Source organism: Gobio gobio (assembly GCF_949357685.1).
Source record: "Gobio gobio genome assembly, chromosome: 6".
In the NCBI taxonomy this organism is placed as follows: domain Eukaryota; kingdom Metazoa; phylum Chordata; class Actinopteri; order Cypriniformes; family Gobionidae; genus Gobio; species Gobio gobio.
The window spans coordinates 61,633,165-61,643,164 of NC_137102.1; the positions used below are offsets into that span (position 1 = coordinate 61,633,165).

General features: G+C 41.4%; 1 protein-coding gene across 1 annotated transcript in view; it reads left to right on the forward strand.

Moving 5' to 3' along the window:
- Positions 1 to 10,000, forward strand: part of LOC307128449 (receptor-type tyrosine-protein phosphatase mu) — a gene marked incomplete at its 5' end in the record, with an annotated part of 357,404 nt that overhangs the window by 215,685 nt on the left and 131,719 nt on the right. The window lies entirely within an intron of this gene.

Below are 10,000 nucleotides of genomic sequence, written 5' to 3' on the forward strand. Positions count from 1 at the left end.
TCCAGCCCCTCTAAACTTCTCTCCAGCCCCTCTAAACTTCTGTCCACCCCCCTCTAAACTTCTGCCCAGCCCCTCTAAACTTCTGTCCAGCCCCCCTCTAAACTTCTGTCCTGCCCCCCTAAACTTCTGTCCAGCCCCTCTAAACTTCTGCCCAGCCCCTCTAAACTTCTGCCCAGCCCCTCTAAACTTCTGCCCAGCCCCTCTAAACTTCTGCCCAGCCCCTCTAAACTTCTGCCCAGCCCCTCTAATCTTCTGCCCAGCCCCTCTAAACTTCTGCCCAGCCCCTCTAAACTTCTGTCCAGCCCCCCTAAACTTCTGTCCAGCCCCTCTAAACTTCTGTCCAGCCCCCCTAAACTTCTGTCCAGCCCCCCTAAACTTCTGTCCAGCCCCTCTAAACTTCTGTCCTGCCCCCCTAAACTTCTGTCCAGCCCCTCTAAACTTCTGCCCAGCCCCTCTAAACTTCTGCCCAGCCCCTCTAAACTTCTGCCCAGCCCCTCTAATCTTCTGCCCAGCCCCTCTAAACTTCTGCCCAGCCCCTCTAAACTTCTGTCCAGCCCCCCTAAACTTCTGTCCAGCCCCTCTAAACTTCTGTCCAGCCCCCCTAAACTTCTGTCCAGCCCCCCTAAACTTCTGTCCAGCCCCTCTAAACTTCTGTCCTGCCCCCCTAAACTTCTGTCCAGCCCCTCTAAACTTCTGCCCAGCCCCTCTAAACTTCTGTCCAGCCCCTCTAAACTTCTGCCCAGCCCCTCTAAACTTCTGCCCAGCCCCTCTAAACTTCTGCCCAGCCCCTCTAAACTTCTGTCCAGCCCCCCTAAACTTCTGCCCAGCCCCTCTAAACTTCTGTCCAGCCCCCCTAAACTTCTGTCCAGCCCATCTAAACTTCTGTCCACCCCCCTCTAAACTTCTGTCCAGCCCCCCTAAACTTCTGTCCAGCCCCTCTAAACTTCTGTCCAGCCCCTCTAAACTTCTGTCCAGCCCCTCTAAACTTCTGCCCAGCCCCTCTAAACTTCTGTCCAGCCCCTCTAAACTTCTTTCCAGCCCCTCTAAACTTCTGTCCAGCCCATCTAAACTTCTGTCCACCCCCCTCTAAACTTCTCTCCAGCCCCTCTAAACTTCTGCCCAGCCCCTCTAAACTTCTGTCCAGCCCCTCTAAACTTCTCTCCAGCCCCTCTAAACTTCTGTCCAGCCCCTCTAAACTTCTCTCCAGCCCCTCTAAACTTCTGTCCAGCCCATCTAAACTTCTGTCCACCCCCCTCTAAACTTCTGTCCAGCCCCCCTAAACTTCTGTCCAGCCCCTCTAAACTTCTGTCCAGCCCCTCTAAACTTCTGTCCAGCCCCTATAAACTTCTGCCCAGCCCCTCTAAACTTCTGTCCAGCCCCTCTAAACTTCTCTCCAGCCCCTCTAAACTTCTGTCCACCCCCCTCTAAACTTCTGTCCTGCCCCCCTAAACTTCTGCCCAGCCCCTCTAAACTTCTGCCCAGCCCCTCTAAACGTCTGCCCAGCCCCTCTAAACGTCTGTCCAGCCCCTCTAAACGTCTGTCCAGCCCATCTAAACTTCTGCCCAGCCCCTCTAAACTTCTGCCCAGCCCCTCTAAACGTCTGTCCAGCCCATCTAAACTTCTGTCCACCCCCCTCTAAACTTCTGTCCAGCCCCCCTAAACTTCTGTCCAGCCCCTCTAAACTTCTGTCCAGCCCCCCTAAACTTCTGTCCAGCCCCTCTAAACTTCTGCCCAGCCCCTCTAAACGTCTGTCCAGCCCCCCCTAAACTTCTGTCCAGCCCCTCTAAACTTCTGCCCAGCCCCTCTAAACTTCTGTCCAGCCCCTCTAAACGTCTGTCCAGCCCCCCCTAAACTTCTGTCCAGCCCCTCTAAAAAACGTGTGATTAACCTTGATAACATATGAAACTGGCGGGAGGCTTTGTTCTTCAATCCGAGCAGAGCACACGTCAGAAGCAGAGGTGTGTGTGTTGATCTGAGCTCTCATTGGTCTGTCACCGCTCGTCAATGTCAAAATATTTGAGAAAACCAATCAAATCAGAGTAGGCGGGCTTTATGTTCACAGAAGCTGCTGAGGCCGAGTGTTAGGAACAGGACTCGACGTCAAGTGAGAGATATGAATCTAAACTAAACATTTCATATTTAACAGCTGCTTCTGTAAATCAGAAATGTTAAACAAATGACAAAAATGTTCAGGCAAATTAATAAACTGTTGTCTAATTTCGCCATTTTGAATTGAAAATAGGCCTATAATGTGATTCATAATGTAATTAACAAACAAGAAATATTTACAAAGCCGTTTTCTTCAGATTAGGCATTAGATTATTAATGAATGTGTGCATATTTTAAATTAATTTAATGAATTTAGTTACCTAGCTTTCCTGGTAGCCTTAACATGTCTACGAAAATGATTAAATGATTCATAAAACATATAAATATCAGTTAATCATATGTTTACTGTCTTCGGAAAAATGAAAATCAGTCATATCTGCCCACTGACATGGTTTTCAAGTTATCTCATTTTTTGGCGTTCAGAATATCTTAAAATGCACATATGCAGATCATAAAAATCAAAATGTTCTCGGGGGAGCATGTCCCCAAACCCCCCTAACTATCTCACATTTGGGATCTCAGTGATTATAAACCTGCCTACATTGTATGATTAAGGGATGTACAATATGGTCATGCAGAATAAGGCATTAATATTTGCTTTATAAGTAATAATAAATGCATACTAATAAGATAATAGTGAGAATTGGACCCTAAACTAAAGTGTTATTATTTTTTCGTACCCTCACTGGGGGCTGAGAATCCTTGAATCGCTCTCTTTGCTCACAGACCCTCGTCCTCCTGGTTTCCTGGTTTTCGTTCCGCCCACTCGAGTCTGGCGCTGGGATAAAGCTGTCAGGTCACTCTGCTGTTAGAGGTTTTAATTAATTAGTTTAAGTCGCTCTGGGAGTTATTGTGCAGTCAGCGACAGTTTGCCAGAGTTTTTCTTGGAGACCCGAACAACTCCAGCACTTCCTGTGAGAAACGGGCTGATGTGATCGATGCGGACAACTTCTCAGAGCTACTTAATTACACATTAGCTGCATATTTCTCTTACAGATGGTGTGTAAACAAGCTCATTAAACATCCCGATCTCCTCAGAATTCTCCCTCTAGTTCCCGGGATTCTGTGGTGTGTGTGACAGAGTTTAACCCATCAGAAACTGTTGCACCTGTGGAGCGTCATCACTACACACACATCAGTGTTTCTCTGAGATGTCTTCAAACTTCAACCCCAAATCAGAAAAAGTTGGGACAGTATGGAAAACGCAAATAAAAAAAAAGAAGTGATTTCTAAATTTACTTTGACTTGTATTTCATTGCAGACAATATGAACACAAAATATTTCATGTTTTGTCTGGTCAACTTCATGTCATTTGTAAATATGCATCCTTTCCTGTCATTCAGACCTGCAACACATTTCAAAAAAAGTTGGGACAGTAAAGCATTTACCACTTTGTAATGTTGCCATTCCTTTTCACAACACTTAAAAGATGTTTAGGGACTGAAGACACCAAGTAATGAAGTGTTTCAGGTGTAATTTTGTCCCATTCTTCCTGCAAACAAGTCTTAAGGTGGGCAACAGTTCGGGGTCTTCCACACATTCTCTATTGGAGACAGGTCGGGACTGAGGCAGGCCAGTCAAGTACCCGAACCCTCTTCCTCCGCAGCCAGGACTGCAGAATGTGTGCAGAATGTGCTTTTGCATTGTCTTGTTGAAATATGCATGGACGTCCCTGGAAAAGATGTCTTCTTGAAGGCAGCATATTATGCTCCAAAATCTCTATGTACTTTTCAGCATTAATGGAGCCTTCACAGAAGTGCAAGTTACCTTTGCCAAGGGCACTGACACAAGCCCATACCATGACAGACCCTGGCTTCTGGACTTGTTGCTGGTAACAGTCTGGATGATCCTTTTCTTCTTTGGTCCGGAGCACACGGCGTCCATTCCTCCCAAAAAAGACCTGAAATACTGATTCATCTGACCACAGTACACGTTTCCACTGTGTGATGGTCCATCCCAGATGCCTCCGAGCCCAGAGAAGTCGACGGCGCTTCTGGACACTGTTAACATAGGGCTTCCTTTTGCCACAGTACAGTTTAACTGGCATTTGTGGATGTAACTACGTATTGTGGTACTTGACAAAGGTTTGCCAAAGTAGTCCTGAGCCCATGTGGTGATATCGCTTCTAGATGATGACGATTCTTGATGCAGTGCCGCCTGAGGGATCGGAGATCGCGGTTGTTCAGCTTAGGCTTGCGCCCTTGTCCTTTACGCACTGAAATTCCTCCAGATTCCTTGAATCTTTTAATTATGTTATGCACTGTTGAATGTGAAATATCCAAATCTCTTCCTATCTTTCTTTGAGGAACATTGTTTTTAAACATTTCAATAATTTTCTCACGTATTTGTTGTCAAACCTCGGCCCATCTTTGCTCCTAAAGGATTAGACCTTTCTTGGATGCTGCTTTTGTACCAAATCATAATTACAATCACCTGTTGACATCACCTGTTTCAAATCACATCATTATTTAACCATTTTACCTCATTACTAGCCCTAAATTGCTCCTGTCCCAACTTTTTCTGAAATGTGTTGCAGGTCTGAATGACAGGAAAGGATGCATATTTACAAATGACATGAAGTTGACCAGACAAAACATGAAATATTTTGTGTTCATATTGTCTGCAATGAAATACAAGTCAAAGTAAATTTAGAAATCACTTCTTTTTTTCTTTTTTTTTTTGCGTTTTCCATACTGTCCCAACTTTTTCTGATTTGGGGTTGTACATGTAATAAACTTTTACTTTCAGAATCTGCTTTTTCACATTTAGACGCTTCGGTTCTGTTTATAGACCAACACTTCATACATTTATTTACAGAAGTTATTGAGACAAATAGATATAAAAGCATAATATCACATGTAAAGTCCCTTCTGGGTCAAAATGGACCCGAATGCAATTGATCAAATGATTGGTAACACTTTATTAAAAGCCTTTATGTATAGAAGTATTTATAATGCATTATATCTTTTCATAAATAATTAAAATACTTATAATATTCGCAGATTACCTGTTACATCTGGAATTGGTTGTTTGTCGTGTTTTAATGCATGAACGAATACTTTCATCCATCCATCCATCCCTAAATATCCATTCATCCATCCATTCATCTATCCATCCATCCATACCTAAATATCCATTCATCCATCCATACCTAAATATCTATCCATCCATCCATCAATTTATATCTAAATATCTATCCATCCAACCCCAAAATATCCATCCATCCCTAAATATCCATTCATCCATTTATCCATCTATCATCATCATCCATCTATACCTAAATATCTAGTCATCCATCCATCCATCTATGCCTAAATATCTAGTCATCCATCCATCCATCCATCCATACCTAAATATGTAGTCATCCATCCATCTATGCCTAAATATTTATCCATCCATCCATCCATTCATCCTTCCATCCATTTATACCTAAATATCCTTCCATCCATCCATCCATCCATCCATTCATCCTTCCATCCATTTATACCTAAATATCTATCTATCCATTCATCCATCCATCCATACCTAAATATCTATCTATCAATCCATCCATCTATACCTAAATATCTATCTATCTATCTATCTATCTATCTATCTATCTATCTATCTATCTATCTATCTATCTATCTATCTATCTATCTATCTATCTATCTATCTATCTATCTATCTATCTATCTATCTATCTATCTATCTATCTATCTATCTATCTATCTATCATCCATCCATCCATCCATCCATCCATCCATACCTAAATATCCATTCATCCATCTATACCTAAATATCCATTCATCCATCCATTTATACCTAAATATCCATCCACCCACCCATCCATCCATCCATCCATTCATCCACCTAAATAAGACTTTGGTTACATTTGTTCATTAGACCAATATAATGAATGCATTAAAACTACTTTCATATTTAGATGCTTCCTCAGTGTTTCTGTCTCGTTTTCCAGCACAAATATCTAAACATTCTTAAATCAAGGAGAAGCTAAATCACTGAAGATATTAAATCTGAAAAATGTATGAAAAATGTGGAAACAAGAACAAATATCTGCCAATGGAGTCAGAAAAATAAACAATTTAAAGAGAAAACAGTATGATTTTTCTGACTCCATTGGCAGATATTTGTCCTTCATTTGGACACATTTTTTACTTCATATATTCAGTTATTTTGCTCCTCCTCCAGTAAATGTGTCTTGATTTAAGAATGTAATTGTCTAATTTGGCGTGATTTGGTCATTTCAAACTATAAATGTTCATTTTGTCCCCTTGATGACGATCAGCTTCTATGAGCGTATTTTTTTATGACTTTCAGGCTCTATTGGTTGAAATCGTCTGCTCGCTCTTTGAAGAGTCCTCGCCCATACCTAAATATCTATCCATCCATCCATCCATCCATCCATCCATCCATCCATCCATCTATACCTAAATATCCATCCATCTATCCATCCATCCATCCATCCATCCATGCCTAAATATCTAGTCATCCATCCATCCATCCATCACCCATACCTAAATATATATCCATCCATCCATTTATATCTAAATATCTATCCATCCATCCATCCATCCATCCATCTATACCTAAATATCCTTCCATCTATCCATCCATCCATTTATATCTAAATATCTATCCATCCATCCATACCTAAATATCCATTCATCCATTTATCCATATATCAACATAATCCATCTATACCTAAATATCTAGTCATCTATCCATCCATCATCTATCCATCTGTCTAAATATCTAGTCATCCATCCATCCATCCATCCATCCATCTATGCCTAAATATCTAGTCATCTATCCATCCATCCATCCATCCATCCATCCATCTATGTCTAAATATCTAGTCATCTATCCATCCATCATCCATCCATCTATGTCTAAATATCTAGTCATCTATCCATCCATCATCCAACCATCTATGTCTAAATATCTAGTCATCTATCCATCCATCCATCCATCCATCCATCCATCTATGTCTAAATATCTAGTCATCTATCCATCCATCATCCATCCATCTATGTCTAAATATCTAGTCATCTATCCATCCATCATCCAACCATCTATGTCTAAATATCTAGTCATCTATCCATCCATCATCCAACCATCTATGTCTAAATATCTAGTCATCTATCCATCCATCATCCATCCATCCATCTATGCCTAAATATCTAGTCATCTATCCATCCATCATCCAACCATCTATGTCTAAATATCTAGTCATCTATCCATCCATCATCCATCCATCCATCTATGCCTAAATATCTAGTCATCTATCCATCCATCATCCATCCATCTATGTCTAAATATCTAGTCATCTATCCATCCATCATCCATCCATCTGTCTAAATATCTAGTCATCTATCCATCCATCATCCATCCATCTATGTCTAAATATCTAGTCATCTATCCATCCATCATCTATCCATCTGTCTAAATATCTAGTCATCTATCCATCTATGCCTAAATATCTAGTCATCCATCCATCCATCACCCATACCTTAATATCTATCTATCCATCCATCCATTTATATCTAAATATCTATCCATCCATCCATCTATACCTAAATATTCAACATTCATCCATTTATCCATCTATCATCATAATCCATCTATACCTAAATATCTAGTCAGCTATCCATCCATCATCCATCCATCTATGTCTAAATATCTAGTCCTCTATCCATCCATCCATCTATGCCTAAATATCTAGTCAGCTATCCATCCATCATCCATCCATCTATGTCTAAATATCTAGTCCTCCATCCATCCATCCATCTATGCCTAAATATCTAGTCCTCTATCCATCCATCCATCTATGCCTAAATATCTAGTCAGCTATCCATCCATCATCCATCCATCTATGTCTAAATATCTAGTCCTCCATCCATCCATCCATCTATACCTAAATATCCGTCCATCTATCCATCCATCCATCCATCCATACCTAAATATCTAGTCATCCATCCATCCATCACCCATACCTAAATATCTATCTATCCATCCATCCATTTATATCTAAATATCTATCCATCCATCCATCTATACCTAAATATCCATCCATCTATCCATCCATCCATCCATCCATACCTAAATATCTAGTCATCCATCCATCCATCACCCATACCTAAATATCTATCTATCCATCCATCCATTTATATCTAAATATCTATCTATCAATCCATCCATCCATCCATCCATCTATTCATCCATCCATCCATCTATACTTAAATATCCATCCATCCATCTATCCATCCATCCATTTATATCTAAATATCTATCCATCCATCCATCCCTAAATATCCATCCATCCATACCTAAATATCCATCCATCCATTTATCCATCTATCATCATAATCCATCTATACCTAAATATCTAGTCATCTATCCATCCATCCATCCATCATCCATCCATCCATCTGTCTAAATATCTAGTCACCCATCCATCCATCACCCATACCTAAATATCTAGTCATCTATCCATCCATCCATCCATCCATCCATCCATCCATCCATCCATCCATCCATCCATCCATCCATCCATCATCCATCCATCTGTCTAAATATCTATCTATCTATCCATCCATCCATTTATTTCTAAATATCTATCCATCCATCTATACCTAAATATCCATCCATCTATACCTAAATATCCATCCATCTATACCTAAATATCCATCCATCTATACCTAAATATCCATCCATCTATACCTAAATATCCATCCATCCATCTATACCTAAATATCCATCCATCTATACCTAAATATCCATCCATCTATACCTAAATATCCATCCATCTATACCTAAATATCTTTTTGACCCCTTGATGAGGATCAGCTTCTTTGGGAATAAGATGAGCGTATTCTGGATGATTGTCAGGCTCTATTGGCTAAAATCGTCTGAACTCTTTGAAGAGTCCTCGCTGTATCAAGGTTGCTCTCGCAGTGCTTTAGCTTCTCTCTGATGTAATTAACCACAGAAGCGTCTCTGATCGAGCGCGGCGCGTCTGATGAAGCGTTGGTGGCGTCGGTGGCGTGCGGATCCTTCGTTGCCGTCGGCGATCTCCGTTTCGCCCCGCGGCCGAATCCGTGCACATCCGCGCTGACAGCTCACATTCACACACACGTCAAGAAAGACCTTCTTTTCTTCTCTCAGAAATAAAGCTGAATTTATGCGGAATAATAAGTGGGATGATGGGCGAACGGATCCGCCGTTTCCACAGTAACAGAAGCGAGAGGGACATTACCGGGTTCAGATGTGGAAATTGGTTTCCTGTGCTGCCCGTCTGCAGGTCTCATCCCATTACACACACACACACACACACACACACACACACACACACACACACACACACACACACACACACACACACACACACACACACACACACACACACACACACACACACACACACACACACACACACACACAAAGATCACATTATAGCACTTCTAGATGCATTTAGGAGCATGAATGTGAAGTTAAAAGCAGCTGGGAACTCTCTACAATTAAAGAGCAAAGTGTTTCTGAAACGCCTCCATTTTGAGTTTCTTCACAATATTCCTCATTATAATAATGAATGCGCAGAATAAAGGGGCGTGGCCTGGTTGTGTGTTGAAACTGGCGGTTATGGTAAGGGGCGGGGCATTCCCCAAACACCAATCACAACACACTGCTCCAGCCGACCAATCAGAGCACAGTGTGCTTTTCTTTCTATCCATCTTTCGTCACACTTCACTTGTTCATTTATGTTGCCCATATGCTTTGAAATGTCTCTCTGGTTCATCTGTAATCAGGATAGCCCTCCGCTGGGGCCGTGATTTGCTCTTTGACCTCTGAAGTTTGACCTCAGTGTGAGATCAGGTGCTAATTAACTTCC